The 22,536-nt window shown below is 41.0% G+C and overlaps 1 protein-coding gene across 4 annotated transcripts in view; it reads left to right on the top strand.

The window, feature by feature from the left end:
- Nucleotides 1-22,536, top strand: part of PLCB1 (phospholipase C beta 1) — a 399,913-nt gene that overhangs the window by 40,636 nt on the left and 336,741 nt on the right. The window lies entirely within an intron of this gene.

The raw sequence follows: 22,536 nt of genomic DNA, 5'->3' as shown, positions 1-22,536 counted from the left end.
AATACAGGATTTTTCGTGCTCTCAAGTGGATTTTAGCCGATAGTTGTGAAAGTCCTGTAGCACACAAATATTGTCCTTTAGAAATGTAACGGCCAGTCCGATCTCCCCTCTGCTGGGATTCGTCTGAGCACCATTAGGAGGCTCTGCAGGTTGGGTGCCACCGACTGGGTTTTGGTTTGGCAGATGGCTGAAGGGAAGAGGGTGGTGATATCTTTTTAATCCTCTGGCTTCAACCAGCTTCTGCTTTTTGCTTGTGGCTCTCAACATCCTTCGTGTGATTCCAGTGCCTGGCCGAGCTCTGGGACCTCCTCTTGGCCCATTCAGCCTCTGTCCCCAGGCAAGGCCATTGATCACCCGTGGCCAGTCCTGCTGGGGTGTGCAGCTTCTGTTGTAAGCCAGGGCAGAGGAATTTTAATTGCTTGTTGTTAGCTCTGGAGGAACTACAATTTAATGGATATCATTATATAAATATATGAATCTAGACGCATGTATTCTTCACAGCAGTTGCAGTTTTTTAACTTTAAGTTCTGAGCTGTGAGAGTTGTAAGTTTCAAACAAGTTCCTTTCCTCCATGAAATATGATCAGTGCATTGAACAACACTGAATTAATGTGTTTATGTATGGTGGTGTAAAAGGAGAACCTTTCCCCATGCATTGCAGAGAAGGATATTATACTTAACTCTCATTTGTAACTTTGATAGCATGAGGAAGCCGACATTTAAGGCTTTTCTTTTATGTCTGTTATGTCAGAAAATGTCATTACCTAAGCTGGTGGCTGCGTTTCCTAATGGTTGTCTGTCCTTTTAAAGCTCTACTTGGCGTTACTGCTGGTTTTTCATCTTTGCTGTCTTTCTATCTCTTTCACCAAGTAGCGAGGCTACTCCAGTGGTCCCAACATCCCATTTGGTGTCTTGTCACATCAGGTGAAAAAAATGTATTATTTACCTATAAACACACTAAACCCCGATATATGGCATCGTTTTATTCAGACAAAGAGCAGCATGATGTTTTGTTTGTAACTGGGGTACACAGCTGGGGTCACCTGCTGTCAAAGATTACTCAGCCAGGCAGGTATGAGCACTAATCAGATGGGGGTGACCAGATATCTTGGGTCTTGTGGTGATGTCTCTCCCAAAAGCTGCATGGAAGGGAATTAAAATTAACAAGTGTAACTTTTGACTTGTAACTCAATTACAGTGGAGAGCTGGAACAAATATGAATGCCATAAAAAGTAGAAGCTGTGCAGAGTTATAACCTTAGGGCAAAATTGGTCCAGCCTGCTTATTTTTTGAAGAAAATTCTCCGAAGTTTAAATTGATTACGCTTGGTAGAAAAGGGACTGGGATCCACCTTCAAAAGTATTCTCTGTGCAAATGAGGATGGCATCTTAATGAGTGTCTTCAGAGCTGCAGAAACAGCATTTCTACCCTGCCCAAACCTGTGGATATTGAGGTTGATTAAAACATGGGACTGTTGTCTCTCATATGCTGTAATAAAAATTTAAATTTAACCTGTAGCAAGTAATTTTTTTTTTTATTAGATGAAAACCAGCTGAGTAGATCTTCTGCTTAATTTTTTTTTTTCCCTGCTGGAAGCACCTCCAGCAGTCATGTACAACCGAATTCAGCGCTTTCAATGGGATAGCCAGAAATGGCCAAAACCCATGTGGTAGTGTTCCTGCTACTGTTGCTGAGATGGGAAAAAATAATTCCGGAACTTGGCAGGTTCAGCCATTCAGTTGCCAAGTGTATTTTACACATGGCTCTGGGTATTAGCTTCACTGCGGAGGAGGATAAAGGAAAGAAGGTGTGAAGGGATCAAATTCATTTATAGTTCATTGTCCCCTTCTACCATGGGCAATGTTAAATAGCTTATACTCGGTCTGTGTCAAAGTGGTGTTTGCTATGGCATTAGTAACAAAAAAAGACAGATTTGTTTCTAGAGGAACACTATCTGTTCTCTTGTATCTGGGGATTTGTAGTGAGATATGTTAAAAGAGCTGTGAAGATTTGAAGGTGAATGGATAATAAGTTATTAAAAAAAACCCAACAAACAAAAAACCCAAAGGAAATCCCAAACCCCACCCCACCCTAGTGTTAATGCAACATATTAGCAAAAATTTAAGAATCCTGCATGTTTTTGAATGCTTATATTGAGGTTTCTCCTTTAACACTGAAAATGTTTATATGTTAACCCTTTGTGTTACCGTATTTCACGTATGCTGTGAACACACAAAAGCATGCACTTAAGAAACAAAATAAAATATGGATCCTGAGGTTATATGGATATAAGACTGCAGTTTAACATTTTAAGATAAAATGTTACTATTTTTGGAGACCCTTCGCTTCCTCAGAAGCAGAACTTATTTAGTAAGCTATGAAGCCAGCAGATTTATAAGGCTATGCAATTCCAACTCCACTACAAAGTTTTTAAGTATGCTGTTTGTACAGCTAGTAAGGCTTCAGGCTCTACTGGGAATACTGGCAGTGGCTTCAGCAACGGGTGGGCATGGGTTGAGGTTTGCCTGGTTACTGTAGTCACGTCCTAAAACCCTCTTGGGTTTCATTTACTTGTTCATTGCCCTTAGAAGTCTGTTTGGTTTACTGCTGCCAGGTTCTCTAACAGATCTGGTGGAGTCCTTCATACCGGGCATCTGGAAAACAGCATGATTTTTCATAACATGTTTCATAAATGTGTAAGTAATATCTTCTTTTGCCGATGAGGTACCACGGTTCTCTGTAGAACTGTCTACTCACTTTTCTGAGCAAAAATACATTATAATCTTCAGAAGCTGTGTGCCCCTTAAGTTTGGAAATAAATAGCCAGTTGCACCTATGGGCTCTGCCACCCGCTGCTTGGTAGCTACCAAAATTTCTAAGTACCTGCAGGCCTCCTGTGTTACAGGTTTGCCTGCTGAAAGTACCTGGAGCCAAACCCTCAGAAGTTTCCAAATTCTCTCTTGAGTGAGTTTGGCTTGCTGTCCTTTTTAAGATGCGAATGTCAGCCATTGCTGACAGAGAATCAAATGTGTACATTTTCAAATTACTGGATGGGTATTTTCTTCAAGTGACTGTTAATGAGCAGAGTGTACTTAACATAGAATCATGGAATAGAATCATAGAATGGTTTGGGTTGGAAGGGACCTTAAATCATCTAGTGCCAACCCCCCTGCCCTGGGCAGGGACACCTCCCACCAGCCCAGGTCACTCCAAGCCCTGTCCAGCCTGGTTTTGAACCCCTCCAGGGATGGGGCACCCGCAGCTTCTCTGGGCAACCTGGGCCAGCGGCTCACCACCGTCACAGCAAAGAATTTCTTCCTAATATCTAACGTAAGTCTCCCTTCTTTCAGTTTAAAGCCGTTACCTCTCATCCTATCGCTATACTCCCTCTTAAAGAGTCCCTCCCCATCTCCCTTGTAGGCCCCCATCTGAGCTTCAGGCTGCGTTGGATGTGTAGGGCCTCTGTTATGTAGCTGTTCTCCCTGTTGATGAGTATAACTTCTGGTATGACGGGGGTTTTGGTTCAAAGACTAGCAAGTTCAGTTCTCCAAGAATCTTCAGTAATATCACTTGAATTCAAGATTTCCATTAGGTTCAAGCTATATAAATTGTTCTCCTAAAGTGCTCTTGGAAAAGGCGATGGAAAGGGGTGTATTCCTGTCATCTGTGCAGATGAGCACCTAAAGTGAGTTAAAATGAAACTATCTACCATTCAATTTAAAATGATTTCTGAGAAATTGCTCCTGTCGTAAACGCTAAACTTCTGTGGCGTGGCTCTGGGGGGAATGTCTCTTTGAGATCAGAAGACTTGAGACTTAATGCCACAATTAGTTTTGTGATGAGCCTGAGCTAATCGGCATCTGTGAAAGAGACCATGGACTTGCCTGGGCTGGGTACAGAGCTGACAGAAGCACGCAAGATGGGCTCTTAGAAATTCCAGGAAACTCTCTGGAGGCCGCATAGGCATCCCCTTAGCTCTGACCTTTCAGGAGGGAAGAAGGAACATGGGGGGGGATGTAAGACATCTTTGTGCTCTTTGCTTCTAAAGTTTAGCAGAACTTTTTAGTGGAAAGTAATGTTATATTCCAGAAGACCTTAAATGCCTTGCCTAATTCCTTTGGTTGGTGGCATTACATAAGGATGGTAGGACTTTGAATGTGGCTTCATCTGATCGTGGCTCAATTATATGCAAATGTAGAAGGTTTTTTTTTTTTTAAACATTTGTTTCTTCCTAGCTGACATTCTTGTAAAATACATACAGTTGCATTAGTTTCCTTGTGTATACTTGGTGACTGTTGTGATGCTACGACATTAAAGCAGAATTGTTTTCTAGTTTTTGAGGAGGATTTGTGTTACATATCTACATGGTAATTGGAATTACTTGCATAGTTTTCTCTTAATCTGAAGTTCGCAAGAAGTCCTAATTAATCTCCAACAAAAACAGTGTCTTTACTTGTACTCTGAGGGGCTTTACTGTCATGACTTTAAAATGTGTTTACACTGTGACTGGCTGGTTGATGCTTGTTTTCAAAGATGCTGCATTTATTTTGCATTCATTCCTATCTTAACTTCAAGCATTTTGAAAGACTGCAAAACAGATCATAAATACTTAGGCTGATCCTGTGAATTTTGTGGTGTGGAAGTCCATCATACACTTGCTGGTCACAGTAACAGTGGTATTATTCATGTAGAGTTCCCAGATTTCCAAAGCAGAGTATTTCTTTCTTATGGTCAGGATACAGTAAGACCAATTAGTATGCACATGAAATAATTTTGCCTCTAGAAAGACCGCAGTGGCGGAAGTGAAGCTTCGAGTGTGTAGACGTTGACCATTTGATAAGCCTCCTCCCACCTGCACTTTATTGCTTAAATAGTAATAATTAAAATGCCCAAGCATGTGTGTAATAGTCTCTGAGGAATAACTAGTATCTTAACACAAGATCTAGGGACTCTTCATCCTACGGAGTGATGTATGAGTTGATACTGTCTAGGAGGCACTACTTGAATGCAAGAAATCCAGGGTGAGAAACAATATGAAGTGAATAAAAGACAAGTGCTAATATACCTGATGGCGTTTGACAGGCCGCGTCGTTTTCCTTCAGTCTCTTAATGCCTGCAAAGGGGAAGAAAATAAAGATAATGTCAGAAATAGGCTGTAGTGAGCGAAGGACAGCGGAGCGAGCGGGTGGCGTCTGTGATATCGATGCACATCTTGAACTTGTTTATTTATAGCTCATGTTTCTCATGTATTTGGAAATAGAAGAGCTACTTCATCACAGCCCTGCAGTAGCGCATGCTTGGTGAGGTGGAATATCTTAGTATTTTGATTTTTTAAATATTTTTTTATTTTAGTCTTTGTTACTAGTAGTAGTTTATAACAGTTTATTAATTTGTTTCTTTTAAGGTGAGTGTGTTTCTCTTGAGAGTGACAAATGCATGGTGGTTTTAAATCATACAAAGACAGAGCTCTCATCTTAGTTTTCTGGCCTAAACTGAGATGTGTTTTCATGTTGGCAAAGGGATAATTTTTGGACTGTGTTCAAGGTCTCAAGATTTTACCATATCTGGATGTCCACTTGCCTTGCATGTGTTCCCCTCTGGCTTTCATTTTTCAACAGCTTACTGGCAGCAACGCTGAAGGAAACAGCCAATTTTGAGTGACAGACATGGAGTATTCTCAGTAAGGGCTCCCTGAATGAGCAACGGCAACTATTCACATCAGAAGTTTAATTCCCGGAATTTGTCGTCTTCGTTTGGAGAACAAGAAGGATGGTTTAATGGCTCTGCAGCTGATTAAAACTAATCGGGGCTACACAAATTCAGAGATGTAGACAGCTATCAGTTGCCAAGTGAATTAAAACAGATTGTTAGCCAGCTCTCTGTTGATTTGATTAATGACCTGAATCAGTTGTTTTTGAGCATATCGCTGCCAAAGTGTGCTAAACAATGAAAACAGGAAACTTGTGTGTCTTTGCTGCCGTGGTGTCACCAGACATTACCAAACGGAGGCTTTGCTGTGCGTGGGCTGAGTGGCGCAGAGAAGAAAAGGATATTTAAGGACTGATTATACCTCTGCCACACCCAGGCCATGGACCGCTCTGAGATGCGGGAGCTGGCAATGGTCTGTGAGGAACCACCTGCTTCCTTGAGATTGCAGGGATATATCTCGGCATTTGCTCTCTGCCCTAACATATGTTTCCTGTTCTTGGGTTTGGGACTGTGAAAAGAGTGTGGCTGTAAGAAAAGGAATTTCAGAGTTGCCCTTGGAGCATCTTGGAGCTGCATATCAAATGTGCAGGGCAGCAGGGCTTCCTCCTCCTTCTGTGCAGGGAAGTAGAAGGGGAATAGGACACAGAAGAGAATGTGTCCTAGTTATGGCAGATACTGGGAGCAAGTGGCAAAGAGGAGGAGGAAATCAAGTTTGTTCATTGGGAAAACTCCTTATCATTTTGGTTGTGACTGTACTAGGAAGTTTGCACCAGCTCTTGTGCAGGCAAACCTCTTCTGAAGCATCCCGGTCCTCCCAGGAAAGCTAAGGGTGTTTGCCTCCTCCTGTAGTTGCTTCACAAGAGAGTGTGTTCAGTGTTTGCTAAAAACTTTTACCACCTTATAAGTGGCTAAGACTGAAGTTGCTGATGTCCATGTCTGCGTTTTTCAGAGACGGCTTTTGCAAGGCTGGTAGGGCAGAAATAACTTAAGTGTGAGATGACCGCTCTGATCCCTGTGGCTGAATGCGGTACTAATGACTAGTAATGTTTCTTTCCAGTGTAAGCTAAAGGTGCTGTGAGTAGAAGGCAGAGAATATGATAGGTGTGAGTGGGCCCTTCTTTAGCTCCTGCAATACCCATTTGGTTTTCATCTATGTGTTAAATATTATCACCAGCCTGTATAAAATACTTCGTGTTAAGCACAGCACTAAATGCAATGGTGATGATTAAGTATTTCTAAAGTTAATACAAGTCTAAACCTGAGAAAATTTAAAATGCTTTTTATGTCTAATAAACAAACATACTAAATTAATAAATTATTCTTATGTAAACATCTGAAGGTAAGACAAATATAAGTCTGCCTGCTGATAAACCAAGACCAATTAATTCATGAAAGGCCTGGTCAGCCTGTTAGTAGAAGTACATCAAGCACTTTCTTTTCCCAGAAGAGCTTTTTTTGTGAAGCCAGGTCCTTGGCAGCCCTCACCACCATCGATCTCTCTGTGCGCAGTGTGGTAGCAAGCAAGGTAGTAGAGTTATTCTTCCCAGTACCAGGCTACAACACACCCAGGTGAGAACAATTCCATTTCCAGGTCTTTAAGCAAAAGATTCCTCCATTTTAGGTTTTAATTAAATATTTTTTTCTATTAAGCTTTAATAGTCTCATTGGTAATCTTTTCTCCTTTGAATAAACCGGCGGTTTGGATCGTTAGTTTACTCGGGTACATGAGGCTTAAATCAATGAACCTTTCCTGGTGTTCTTGTAGGAACCAAGAGCAGCCTGGCAATACAGCAAATTGTTGTACAGGATCAGGTGGAGAAGGCTTCCCCTGCAACCATTCCAAACACATGTACTCACTATTCTCCTGGTAGAAGTTTTACAGCTGTGTAAATACTCAATTATTATGTGCTGCTGCTTATCTAGCTTGCTTCTTTTCTAAAACTATAATACTGATGTTAATTCTGTGTATAATGTTTCCCGTACCAACACAAACAACTCTTTCCCTTGAGTTCATGTTTTTAATTGTGGCTTTAGATCAACTCTCTCCTTTTTAATGTAACATTTATTTCCTTTTGATCTTGATACCAACTTCAAATACGTTGTAATTAAGTATCTACCACATCTTAAACACTCAGTCTGAAAAAGGGCTGTAAAGCTGAAATTGCCTCCTGGTCTTAATTCAGTGAGCCAGGGAAGTCTAAAGAAAAGAAGCTTGTGAACCACTGAGTTTGGTTTTACTGTTATTGTGGGTGTTATAATAATTTTTAAGCCCACTGGTTTTATTTTACTTATTGTAAGTGCCGCTAACTTCTATCAGACTCCAGGGGGCAGTTGTCAAAGCACTTAAAATAGCTCACAGATCCATCCATCCGGCAGCTTAGTTTTGAATGTGGCTATTATGGGAATATTTAAAGAAAATGCAGACTTCTGCGATGTACCTAATTATGTGCTGTTGTGCCCCATTTCTTTGTGATGCACAAGCACATAACTACAAGATATTATTCCTCACAGTACTGCTGGCTCTGGTCATCTTCTGCAGGGAGCTGGATGTCCTGCTACAAGCTGTGTCTGACTTGCTGAGGAGCGCAGGGGCTACCTGAGGGTACTTTCGTATTAGGAGCTTATCTCTGATAAACCCGAATGTCTCTAAAATGCACGACACGTTCTGGTGCAGTTGGAGATCGACAGATGCGTGTGTTGTAGTAAGGTGCTATAAAAATGCATATATATGCCCTGCATGTTTAAAATCTGTTCTGTGAAGAGATGTTTCTTTTATAGCTCTACTGAGAGACCTCTCCACCTCAAGTGTAATGGTGTCTGTAGGCTCCCCGTGCAAACCTGACGGAAGGGAAAGTATTTGACTGAGGTTTAAAATGATCTGGGAAAAAAAGCTAGTGGTATTTTTGGAGTGTGAGAGGTTACCGTAGCGCTCATTCTGGATTCGTCTTCCCTCGTTCTTTCTCTGCCAACAGGAGTTATAAAATATAGTACCCACTGGCCCAGTACTCTTCAGATAGTACATGTCAAATCATCCTTTCAACCTTACTTAACTGCCTTGTCTTTTCCTCTGAGCTATTTGCTCATGATTTAACCATTATTATTTTACTTTCCTGAATTAGTTTGCGTGGAAGGCCATATAAGATGCTAGAGGTCTTACAGCTGGAAATGTGCTTTGTGTTAGCAGATGCGGAACACGCTCTCTGCTAATGAAGTTACTCTGCCTTAAAGCAAAACCGGAAGGTACTTCAAATGCCTCTTTCCACCCCCTGAAATACTGCACTGGATGTCACTCATCAAATTCTAAAAAGGAGAGAGTGATTTTGTTGTCCTTCAGTACAACTCACCGAAGTACCACAGCAAAAATATCCTGTTTCCTCTGAAGCTGGGTGACTTTACCAGGGAGCACTTTTAATATTTAGTGATTTCTTCACACGAGCAAGTGGAATTGTGTAATTTGATAAAGTGAAATTTCATTTAATCAGATTAATAGTTTTAAAACTATAACCTTCCTAAAGGGTTTGTAAATGAATGGACACATGGGAAAAATAATATGAGTTAATTTTTAAAGCAGCTTATTGTGCTGCATCAAAACTCCGTGTGGATGCTTTTCTTCACCATTAAAGTAGCCTAATTAAATTTAGTTTACTTCGCTTCCAAACTTAAGTAACGAAATCATATTAAAGTCACTTTAATTCTGAGGGAAAGCATGCACATAGAGTTTAACTAATCTTCTTGAGGTCATATGTTAAACTAATGCCAGTTGACTTCCCTGAGCACCCCTGAGAAGACGTGCCCTGAGACCTGTAGACCTTGTCTGAGAGCTTCCATCGGCTTCAGTGACAATTTTATTGCAGATAAAGGCATCAGTCAGGCCCAACAGTATAATGTTATAGTGTGACTAAAATGCAAATATGTCATTCATTTCTACCCGGTAGATATGCCTGCTATATCCTAATTTGGTTTAACACAGAGTTAATGAAGCTCTAAGGAAATGTTTTTCAAGTAGTATGTTATAATAGTTTGTTTCATCATTATGCATATTGACTATTGTCTTTTAAAATAAAAATACATCCAAAGTATTTAAAGTACACTTTACACTTCTTTTACAGGTGAGACAGAGTACCTGTTGGCATGTATTATTGGCTTGAACGTAAGCATCAAGGATTAGTTTCAGTAAAATAACAGTAACCCATTTCTAGAACTGATTTGTAGGTTTTAAAAATAGAAAAATCAGGCTTTTATGTAAGTGCTTATTCTTTCTTTGACTGGCAGTATCTGAAAAAGACAAAATGCATATGTGTGTTTCCAGGTCACTGGAACCTCCTTGGTGCTCTGACAGGACACCACCCCAACAGCACTTGGTCGTAGCAGGTGTTTTCTGAGGAGGCTGTGACCCAGCTTTCAGAGTGGTCTGTGTGCTTGGCTGGGAGGGACGGGGGCACATGAAAGACAATAAACTTGTCACAAGGTACGAGAGGCTCCATGTAGGGTCCAGGGGATGGTTGTGTCCGTCACATAGGTCATTTGCTCGTGACTAATCTGTGGCAAGGGTAAGCTCTGATCAGCGCAGACTTCAGTTATTCTGTATCGTTTGGCCTGTGGCCAGGGATCACTCCCAAAAACGGGTGCCTTTTGGAGTACCGATGCAGCAGCCACGAAGGATGTACAGGAAGGGTCCTGTTCCCACTTGACTGCGCAGTATATTCAGTAAAAAGTCAGCTGAAATCTTGACATCCAGAAAACAAGAAAAATTTGAAAGCATAAAATACACCACTTAGTAAGTGCATTCATAAATGTCTTCTATGGGTAGGTAATTACGTGATCCAATGTGAGAAGATTTTGTAACTGTTGGTAGTGAAGTCCCAGGAATGTTCAGCAGAGGACAGGCACAGGTTTGTTCGTGAAGTTGTATGTGAGTGTTAAATTTTCTTTCTATTCATGTTTTTCCTCAAGGCTGAAGCTAGAGCTTAACAAAGACTTACATTGACCTCAGTGGTATTTTTGAAGCAGACCTCAAGCCTCAAGAAAAATCCTTATGTTTTGATATATTCCTTTCAGGACACTCCAGGAAGAAATAGCTTGAAAATATCTTGGCAGATAAAAATGTTAGAAGTACGTGAATGAAGCCTCCAAGGCATCCTGCTCTAGCCAAGCTGGTGTTCTGTTTGGCAAGCAGAAATCCAAGGAGATGCACAACATACTATGTGTGCCCTGATCCCAACCATTTCTGACAGCAGCTTTAGTTGGTCTGTTTGTTGTTTTTTGTTTTGTTTTGCATCATCATGTTTTACAGTGCCCCACTCTAAGGCAAAGTGGTGTTGCAAATGATCATCGGAGGAAGGGGAGAGTGCTGAATTCCTGGATTCAAAATGTTTAGGGGAATGTTGGCTTTGACTTCAGCAGCCTGTGATTGGGACTGTGTGTGGAAGCCAGTATTTGCAAGGCATCAATAGAACTGGGACATGAGCTACTTCTGTTTCAAGAGCTCGGTGTACTTCTCTTAACTTTCTAAGTGCGCGGTGGAAACAGTGGTGTAAGAATCGGTAAACTTGGGCCCCAATTCACCATCTGGGTAGTCTGAAAAATGCTATGGCAGGGAGGGCTTATGCCTTAATTTATTGGTTAGTTTGTGAGATGGGCAGTTGTTTGCAATAGTGAGATACTGTCCCGGAGATTAGTCTTGTGGCTACTGTGTGCCACAGCATTTCCCTGGTTTAGAAGCAATCATAGCACTCGATCTCTGACCTGAGAGGAGAATGTACAGCCTATTAGTATGTTCTGATTGCATCCATCAGCAATCACAGCCTCATCCATAGGTGACCTGATGGCCTTGAAATCCTGAAATGGGTCAAAAGTTGTGTCACATAAAATTGCCTTTTCAAAGTGCAGAGCTGTCTGGGAGATTTACTAGGCAAGTGGGACAGGGTTAGCATCTCCTTCTGACTTAATCCACCCTCGCACCTGGTTATGGTTGTAAAAGCCTTTGCTCCTTTAATAGGATGGTTCCCAAGCATTCTGGCATGTTCTCTTGGCCATACCAGATCCAGTGTAGCCCTGATTGCTGACAGTCTTGTCATCTCTTTGAAGAGGATCATCTCTTTCTTGTCATGATGGGGATCCTCCTCCCTACATCACCCGATCTGTTCATTGCACTCTCACCCACTAATAAAATCAGGTGCTGGATTTTTCTGTTGTTAAAAAAATGTTGCAGAGTTGTTGGTGGAGAATTCACATGTTTTATTGCATTTCTTGGAGTTGGTCAGCTGTTTCATGATGTGGACGATCTGACAACAGGGATTCTTCCAGGCCTAGTACAAGCCTCCCATCTCTCCAGATTCTGTTTTCTGCGTGTTTATGCCTGTTGCATTTGAAATACACGTCGTTTTGTTTCCCTGGGTTGTTAACAGTGCTGTTGGCAAGTCTAAATGCCAGTGTGAAACACATTGCCATTAGCATAAATGTGCATGATACTGGATACTGGTATTTTGACTTCTAGGAAGGTTGCGTTTCCCATTAAAATAGTAAAGGGGAAGAATGTTTTGCAAGTGATTCATCATTTGCTGAGATAATTATATATCTTCTCTTCTTCAGTCTGTTTATCCACTGTGAATGAATGTCATGCATTGCTCTTGATAAAAGAGGAACTTTCCTAAAATAAAAGGTACGAAGCTAAAATTGTACACCTTTAAAATTGCTCTCTGACAGCGTAGGGAGGGTAGGTCTTGTGGGTCAATACCCAAGCAAGCTGAAGAGATAGTCTTCCTTTCAGTTCAGCTGGAGAGCTTTGGCTTCACCTTGGCCAAGTCACTTTATCTGTGGCCTTTTTCCCAAGAGTGGAGTAAAAATAACACTTTCATTTTCCTTCTGTAATTCTTGATGTAGTTTATAAGCCCTTCAGGGTAGGGGACTGTTCCTTACCCTGGCCAAGTCAGCGCTCCCTACTTTTTGTCTCACGGCAGTAAGAGGTAGGAGAGCACAACGATCTTTAACTGTTCTTATCACCTTACACTGATGAAAGCCCTGACAAACACTGCTATACCAGCATAAAAATGTTTTGTTTCGTTTTTCTTGGTATAGCTCATTTTGTTTTGCTGAGTTTGACAAAGCTAAACCATTAATAGTTATGGTGAGTTCGGCTATAATAAGCATATTTCCTGATGAGGTGTTGAGGCAAAGTTTATTAAATATATAGACTTCATCCTAGTGTGTACACAAAGCTGAACACAATTAAGCTGTGTCATGGGCAAAGCCTTATTATAATAACAGATAAAATGCTGAAGCTGGTCTTGCCTTTAAAATTGCACAGCCATGCTGAGCGACAAATAATCCAGTACTTTGCTCCAGCTGAGGTGTTTACCCAACCATCTTCTCTTCTCCACGAGAAACTTTTTAAGGTAGATGTGCTTTGCAGTCTCTCGCCAGAATTGATACAGGCAGGAGGTATCCTGTGGTGCCAAATGGAGAGTTAGTGGGTTCCCCCCAAGAGCATCATGCTGGCAGCGCGCTCTCCCCTCTCCATCATGCTCCAGTCCAACTTGGTGACCTTTGGTTTTGCACAGACAGGAGTTTAATCACATCCAGACTGGTCCCAGCTGGTTAGATCTCTAAATAGTTGCTTTGTGCTTGACTGGAAATAGCACAGTTCAAAAAGAAAAAGTTGATTTTGGTCGGTTCAGTAGGATACTCTGCTTGCTGAGACGCCCACCACATTGTGAACTGGGGGCAGCTGCTGGGAGCTTCTGGAAACGAGACCTTGGACCAGGCCAGCCTGTGCTGCTTCTGTGCGTTCCCTGGGCAGCCTTTCCTAGCTGTAGCCCAAAAGCTACTGTGCGGACCTGGAGTGGAGGCTGGTCATACAAACCTTTCTCCTCCACACCTTGGAGGTGACTCTGAGACGGAGCAATCTCTGGGAATAGGGAGGATGCCAATAGCACGTATTGCACTGGTAGCAAGCATGAGTGCAGCCAATCAGTCAGTGTAATGCAACACGGGGCTCTTGTTAGAGGCAAACAATAGGACGTTTCAGTTTGAGCCTTCGCACATTTTATTTATCAATAGTTACATGGGAGGGGAAGGTGCCATAGTCTGCTCTCGTGTACCGCAGAGTGAAGGCAGAGCAATTCCTCGGGCTTCCTCTGAGTTGCTCCTTGTTTGTGTGGGCATTGCAGACAGAAAAGCTGCTTTTGAGGTATTTTAAATGCTTTGGTTTCACTTGGTTTCTTTGTGTCCAAGTGAGAGAGAGAAGCAGCGTTGGTTAAGAGTGTGGGAGGCTGTTAGTTCTGCTGGAAGAACAGAAGCAAGTTTTCATAGGGTTTCAGTGCTTTTTGGCTTGTAACTTCTTTTCAGCACTGGACCTGCTTATGGCATATTGAATTCTCCAGCAGAAGGTTGTAACGGTACGCTGAGGTAGGGATGCTGGTATTTTTTTTAGGTAACGTTATCATTCCTCACCTTATAAAAGCCTTTGGTTTTAATTCTGAATTTTCTGCTATGCTTATCTACTGCATTTAGCTCACCAGAGCGATCCCATGCTCTCGTTTCTAAAATTGGGCTTCACTGACATACCTTGGAGTTCCTCTGTGTGCTACACGCTCACAGTTAGTTCAACAAATATGCAAGGCCATCCTTTCACTGATATTATGTTCTTTGCAAGTAAACACCTGATGAGATCTAATAATATTTTTTTTTTCCAAGCCACAAAACACTATCTGTTTATTCATTTAAAATAAGAGCAGAAAAGAATGAGGATGAAGCCATGGCTATGTGACAAATCATGCCTTAGAATGAAGGTAGTGCCTGGAGCATCTGCCAATTTATTGGGAAGAACCAGAGTCGTAAATGCCCTGGGGCTGTTTATCAGTCTCCTGAAAGCCTTGGCTTTCCGAGGGGTGGGCTTAACCCACTTTTAAGGAAACCAATCCCTGACCTGGTGACTTGAAAGAGCTGCTGTGAGCTGGCTCTCAGATGTCTGCCCCCGCCGTCACGGCGTTTTCTCATCTAACTGAACATCTATCTACAGCGATGCTGTCTGGTTTAACCCAGTTTGTCTAACAGGAATAGGCATCAACTGTCTTTCTTTTAAAGTATGTAGAATTTATAGTTCCAAGGGGCTAAATAACTTCCATGGTTTAGACACGGCTTATTTGTTCTGGTAACGGCACTGATTGGAGATACTGACAGTCTGACAATGAGCATCCCAAGCGTACAGCCACTGTGCGATACCAGCGCTGCATTTTTATAGCCATGGTGTTGATTTCTCCTTGAATGGCAATCTCAAAATGAGGATTATAATATTTCACAATCTCTGAAAAATAAATATTTTTTATTTATTTGGACTTCAAAGTTTAATAGTAACTCTATGAGCCCAGGACGTTAATGCAGTAGCTTTGCTGAGAGTTTGATTATGCTAGATTTGTAGAAAGGAAAGGACTTTTTCCAGTGACTTAACTGTAATAATTGTGAAGAATAAATGTCCTAATTTAATATTTACGTAGGTGTCCCAGTAATAGGCATCCTACGTCCTAGTTATATAAGAAAGAAAAGTGTCGGTGCTGACATGAGATCATATATACTTGTACGATATAAAGCACAGATAGATTATCTATCCCTTATTTTACCTCCTTGCATTAACGCATCATGAAATGAACAAAACCTATTTTATGATGCACTAATTTACAGCTGGTTGATATTGATATACAGGTTCGTATTTTGTTGAATAAGAGTTTGTTGCCATCGTGCTCAGCACTTCTCAAATAGCTTGCAGATTGCACTGCCTTTCTCCCCCCCCCCCCCCCAAAGGTATTACTAGGGTCATTAGAGAAAATATTTATTCATAAAAAATTTGTACCGTAACACCTCTTAATTTTCCAACTCTGAGATCTTTGGAGTTTTGTTTGATATTTGATATAATTAGTCTAATTTTCTTAATTTTACTATCCATAATTTTGAAAAATAACTCCATCCTGTATTTATGGATAAACCAAAAAATAATGAACTGGTTTCTGTTGTTTAGTTTTGTATAGTAATTTTTTAGATGTAACGGGCCTATTCATTTATAGGAAAACTTCACTCATGTGAGGGGAACGTTACCGACTTCAGTGTGTTTAAATCCAGTAAATTGGAGGGATTGAGCATCTTTAGGATGAGAGTGCTGGCTGTAACTAGACAGGGACTTTTAAGTCCTTTAAAACAGAAATCTCTAACTTCATTACGACTATTTCTTTTAGGAAGAAATTTTTAAGGGCACACATGGCTGTTTTCTAGGGAGCGTAGGCTGCTTTAATGTCCTTTTGTGCGTTTGAAATCTCTGCTCAAGTTTTTATGAAACATAAAACAGGGAATGCAGTTAATTAGTGCAGTCTTATCATTCAGTAGCAAAGAGGAACTGTTAAATGCTTTTAGAGCACTATGTTATAATAGAAAATTATTGTTATTCTTTAATATCAAGCTGACAAATCAGGGAGTAGAAGGACTAATTATGAAGGATGGAAAACAATCACATTTTACAAAGGCTTTGTTTATGGCACAAGTTTGCCTGTCAAAGTAGAGAGAATAAAGCCACTAAATGATGTAGAATCTCATGTACTCTTAAAGGCTCCATTTTTATTTTTTTTTTATTGGGAATTGATGCTGCTTTGTGACTTAGATAAATCCTGTAAATCTCAGGTGCTTTAAAAAAAATTGTCTTCCTTTTAAACAGTGCTCTCTGCTTTGCAAATTAAAGTCTACCCAATGGTATAGAGCAGCTAAAGCTTTTGCTGCTTTTAATGAAAATAAATAGAAATTTTAATCAGGGCAGGATCTTTGTCTGAAAAAGGGCTGATGGTTTGGTGTAATTTGACTCATCCTGATTCAGAAAGCTTTCCAATTTCAGAATGTGGCATAGAAATTGAAGTTATATTACGCACTTCACCTGTTCCTGGGTAGGGATGGATGTTACTGTGTTCATATATGCATCCCGGCTGTAACTGAGTGAAAGCCAATTTGATTAAACAGGTCTGGGTAATAAGACGACTGCGTGTCATACGTAATAGCTCAAATGCATGTAACCAGTTTTGCTCCTGGCTAAATTGCAATTTAAAAAGAACAAGCTAATTTCACACGGCGTTCTTTAGTGGGAACAGTGGTGTGACAGTTGCTTTGTAAACCATTTCAATTTGTTTATTTTGAAGGAGCTTTCAGGGTGATAAGAGATGATCAAATGTTGCTCTGCAGCTCACGAGTCTGATGCAGCCTGAGTCCTTGTCAGTGCGGACAAGAGCCTGAGTGAGCAATAAATGTACTTTTCTTCCATGAATACTTTCAGTGTACCTTGACTGCAAGATTAACAGTTTGGGCTGGAGTGATGATAAAAGGAAACTGGATAATGTGGATGAAATAGGGAAAAACTCAGGCTGTATTAAATTCGGTACCAAAATTCCCATGAGCTTTTATGGAGTGGACTTTTTGTTCACAGTACTTCATGTGTACCTCGATATAACAAAACTTTGGGCTGGGACAGGAGTGTTTGTATTTTAAATAATTTGTGACCAAGTAGAGTTTTTCAGCTTAAAAGCACAGTGATGTATATAATCAAAATCAATATTACATCTGAAGGGCAATATTTTTTCATGGTGAGAGGAAGTCTTGCACAGCCGTTCTTAACATGGGTCCCATTTTCTCCTCTCGCAGGAACGTACACACTCCCTGACACACACAGCTCCCCGCGCCGGCTGGTGAGATGAAATCAGTGCTGTAGGTCAGCTGAGGAATATTGTTGTTTAAATGTACTTTAGAAGGTTTCCTATTTAGCTTTACATCATCATAGTAATAGACTCTACACAGAGAATAATTCTCCTCTCAGGATCTTAAAATGCTTCGAAATAAGCTTTATGCTACACTAATGTGTTATGTTATACTGTGACACATGCCGACTTTCGTAAGAAAAAAACCTCCTACTATGAAAGAGCAATTTTCTATATGCTTCACTTACTGGCATGATTATTCATATGGTACTTTACTTACCTGATCCTCTGCGTTACTGTACTGAGGGCTGGCAGCTCTTATTGTCAAGTCTTTTGTGATTTTGGCTCTGCCTTTTTAAAAAAAAATGAAATAATACAAAATAAGAGAGGGGGAGAGAGCATCTAGCTGAGGTTAATACCGCTTTGCCAGTCAGCGCAGCTCTACAGAGTTAATGAGGCTCTTGCTCAGAGACAGCCCAGCCAAGCTCCGTGTCACAGTGGCTGGAAAAGAAATCATGGTTTCAACGTTTTGCTCCTGATAATTTGCTTAAATTTGCCTTTTGAACCAGCTAGCATTCTAGCCTGGACATACCATGAAATATACAGACGTACACGTGTGTATATATATACGCCTATGCTTGTGTATGCAGAGACACAAATATGCACACACCTGTTAAGGAGTTAATACTGCTGTAACTGCATATTTTGGTTGTAATCTCTCCTGACTAATTCTTGTGAACTACAGTGGTTTTGAATGTGATCTGTGCATTTTAAGAGCTTTACTGTGAGGTTACTCTCCTCTTTCTTACATAGAGCTGGTAAAGCATATTCTCTCCAAATGTCTGAGAACTTTTTTTAACAGAGATTGCATAGTTCATCTGATAGACAGCTGTTATAAAAAACTTGTGTTTTTGTAAGAAATATATACAGTTACACTGGAAAATATAGGACTGTTCTTTTTTTGGGCCACCAAAGTGAAAATGTTTCCTTTTTCAGCAAGAAAATATTTTTTTAATGAAAGTCTGACAACGTGTTGTTTTTCGTCAAAATTTTTTGTGAGAAAAATGCGCGCTTGCTTATCGACTCTCCCCTTAACTCGAGGCAAGGGCTTCTTGTGTTGCAGCTTCTCCTCTGTTAGGTGCAGCCTGATCAGAAATGTCAGAGCTTCGTGGCCTGCTGAACAGATGGCCATGTCCTCCTTTGGCAAAAAGGTGTGCTCTTTGCCAACGCGGGACTTGGAAGAGGTCAGGCTTTTGGGTTACGCAGTCCCTTCCTCAGGTCCATCCTGCCTGTACCCACTGCCTCCCTTAACTTACTAAAAGCCATTTCCTCTCCTGCATCCTTCAGCCACCACTACTCCTACAGCACTGAGGGCGTGCATCATTTTTCCTGTAAGAGAAGCGGGCAAGAGCAGTGCTTTATTACTAGCCTTCAGTTGACCTGGCGTATTTTAACTTCACAACGTGTCTTTGCTCGTTTTTCACAAGGCGGTGACTGTGTGCTACCTACCCGTGGCAGAAAGGTTCCTCCCGTGGCAGAGAAGACACCATGTAGGTGTAAAGCTGCCAGCGCTGCAGGCAGTAAATGACTTGGGGAGTGACACACAGATTATGTGAGTGGTGGAGTTACGTCTGCAGCGCCATTTGGCTCCGTAAAGAATGGGTACAGTTAAAAGCTACAGCAAAAGTTGTGGGTTGTTTTAGGATGCCTTTGGTTTTTGTTTTTGTTTGTTTGGTTTTTTTTAATTCTTGTTTTAATCTTTAGCGTTTTCTGATCCGAAATGTCTTTTTCCCTTTTTCTCCCTTTAAAAAGAACAAGGGGGAGAGAAAGTAATTCACCACCAAATAATGTTTTCCATCCAGAAAAAATCTGTTTTGTTCTTGCTCTTACTTCCTGTTTACTTATTTAAGAAAATAAATATGGGAAATTGCTATGGCAAGTGCAAAGCATAAATTACGTTTTTCAGATGGGTACCGGCGGATTAGTGTTGGGTGGTGGTGTTGACGATAAATATTTAAAATGTAGAAATAATTAATTTTTTAAAAAGTACTAGAAGTTTTATGCTCTAGTTTTTATCTGACTTTAAAAGGTCTTTTGTAGGGGAGGCGATCTTACTCAGGGTGTGCTGGTCTGGGCTGTGGAGAGACAGGGCGAGTTGTGAGGCCAAGGCTGGTGCTGGTTTTCCTGAAGTTTATTTGAGTTTTGTGAATTCATGTTGCTGACAATGGAGTTACCTGCTCTTGGTGTTAGACTCGTGTTTCATATTGATGTGTTCTGGGTATCAGCGCTATTAGAAGCACTCAGAGCTCACTGTAGTCATTCTTTCATGTGCTGCCTACGAATCTAGGTGTTACCAAAATAGTAGGGCATCTTTGGTGAATGGTGCAGGGCAAGGGCTTTTTCTCAGCCCCCCTCTGAGTCTTTCCGGCTGCCAGGAGGGAGGGAGAAAGTGAGCCTAAGAAATAGGCCCAGGCCTGTGGGGCTGGAAAGTGATTTTTCTGCCTTTTTTTACTAGCAAGAAGAGTATTGCCCTTCTTTATTTTACCCAGTATCGATTACCATGAACTTCTTTTATTGTGCTGCTCATTTGTGGTTGTTTTTAAAGAATGGTCTTGTGAGTGCAGCTGAAGAGCTGATGCAGGAGGCTCTGGCTGGTGCTCGGTGTGTTGGGTGAGTCCTGCTGCTTCGGGAGGACTGAGTGTACCTCACACACCAGCGGAATTCAATTGCGCTTCTTCTCAGGCAAAATCACATTTTTCTGCGTGTTGAACTATTTATTGGATCTGATGGCTATTTATTGAAACTGATGGCTGTGGCGACACTGGCGAATTCCTGATGAATATGATGTGATGAGGCCCAAATATCCTCTGTTTTTAAAACAAGGGATTTCATGGGGGATTGTAGCTTTATCTTGGAATTCAAATCCATTGTAGTTACTCAGAGGCTGCAAAACAGTTTGTCAATAATAAACCACCTCACTGAATGCAGCATTTAGTTGCTTTATATTTTTAAGTATCTTCTCAAATTACTTCCATATCAAGCACGTAGTTAACTTTCTTGTGTTCTCTGTTCCTCCATACATTTTACATTGATCCTTCTATTCAAAAGCAGACACTGGGACCGAGATCATCATTAATCAGCAGCAGTCATAAGCTTCCTTTCAGCTGGTGCCTATCAATAAGTCCATTTATTAGTTGACTGTTTGAAACTGCAGAATTTCAGGGACTGAAGTACTTCTGTTTATTCCTTTTCTTCCTTTTTTTTTTCTTTTTTCTTCTTCAGTGTACAGTAGAGCTTGTAGGTGTTTATTGGCTTTTTATAGTTTTCTTTTTTTCTTTTAAATGCACTTAACATTTTTTTTTTTAAAAGAAGTGCAAGGGAGTATATGCCGTGAAATTGCTGGAGTGTTTGGATCTTTTATTAACATGCTCCATCCCACAGATGAGAACATGTCTTCAAGTTTTTGAGTTCAAATTTTGTCTGGGCATGAGACCAAGAACTGCAAATTTATGTCCAAATCTTATATCTGATCCTATGTTAAACACATCCAGATGGTAGGTGATATTCTAATGTTAACAGTCTGCTTCCCCTCCCTCTGCTGCCTTTCCAGGAAGTTGCTGACAAGTCTTTCTGACAGTCTTTTTTAAGTAAATGAGATCAAGTATATTGAAGGTCTTTTTTATAGCAACAACCCTTGAGAAAGATTAGACTTTGCAGTAGTGCCGCAGAACGTATTTGCTTGTACTCTCTCCCTGCACGAAGCTTGCAGCTTGTGCTGGTCTGTGCCCTAAACCCTTCACCCGGACTGAAGGAGTGGGGATTTGCAAGCCCTATAAATCGTTACCTGCTGCCAGCATTTGCTTTTTCCCAGTTGTGATGTGAACGCAGAACTAGACGCTCTCTTGCTGCTGCCCCGTGATCCTCACTGCACCCACAGGCTCTCAGGTCTTGACCTCAGCGTTGCACACTCAGCATTGGCATGGGTTGGAGACCATTGTGTAGGTGTTTCGAGGCACTTCTGGCATCTCATAGCGAGTCCAGCCATCCACATGGGTGGTGCGGCCATGAGACATACTATGGTAGAGAAGGGCAAATGTGAGAACGTCAAGATCCTACTTGGCACCATCCTCCCTGCTTTGCAGATCTCAAATCCGCAGGACCTGCTGTGGGTGTTTTGTGGGGCCGTGGATGGCACAGCTCAACCCAGGGCTCCTGACCTTAAAGCTTGTTCTGGTCCATCCACTCTCTCCGTTCCATGCAAACGGATACCATTCACACACTTCATTGCTAATAAGTTGTAAGGTTTTTAATAAATAAGTTGATTTCTGCATAAATCTGTACATATTTTCATCCACTCTGTTGAAGAATACATTTTTCCTTACTTGTTGTGATTTTGGTTTGTCCTGGATATAAACTCTTGCATCTAAATTATGCAGATTATGTGATGTTATTCTAGTTCATTTGAAGGATGCAGAAATTAAACATTTTTCCTTTATGACCAGAATATAAAAAAGACGTTCTCTCTTTGACAAAGATAATTTCGTTTGTTCTCATCTAATGATTGTCCTGATCTTACTGCATTTCAGCTCTTTAACGCCTTATATCTCCAAAGTTAATGTGGCAGCATGTTAGCTTTTGTGATTCCTGTAGACTGTTATTGAGGTATATGTTTGAAGAGCTGCATTTAAATTGCTTTGCATCATTGTTACCTAGCAATTCACAAGCAGATGCTGCCCTTGGTAACATAGGTTTCTTCACTTGACTTGGTTTATTCTGCAGATAGGGTAAGTCTGCCTCCCATCCCAGTTTTATCATGCTATGCAATTACAAAGCCTCGTCTGTCCTGAACCTCCATCTCAGTCTTCCATGTCTAGTCTAGGCTTCCTGCTGTGCAGGTCTTCAGGAATACTTGGCCAAGTGGAAAATGGTGCTTGGGTGGAAGTTAGGCTAGATGAGCCTTTGCCTTTGCTTGCTTTGACCAACCCCTTGCTAAAATGCATCAAACCCCATTATGATTCCATGGCAAGTTTTTAACAGAGCTGATATCCTCTGCCTTCATTGAAGCCACCTGTAATTCTGAATGCTGCATATTTTAAAATTGGCCA

This window comes from Larus michahellis, chromosome 3 (genome assembly GCF_964199755.1).
Source record: "Larus michahellis chromosome 3, bLarMic1.1, whole genome shotgun sequence".
NCBI lineage: Eukaryota > Metazoa > Chordata > Aves > Charadriiformes > Laridae > Larus > Larus michahellis.
The sequence above is the reverse complement of the archived record's forward strand: the minus strand, read 5'-3'. Positions and strand labels throughout refer to the sequence as shown.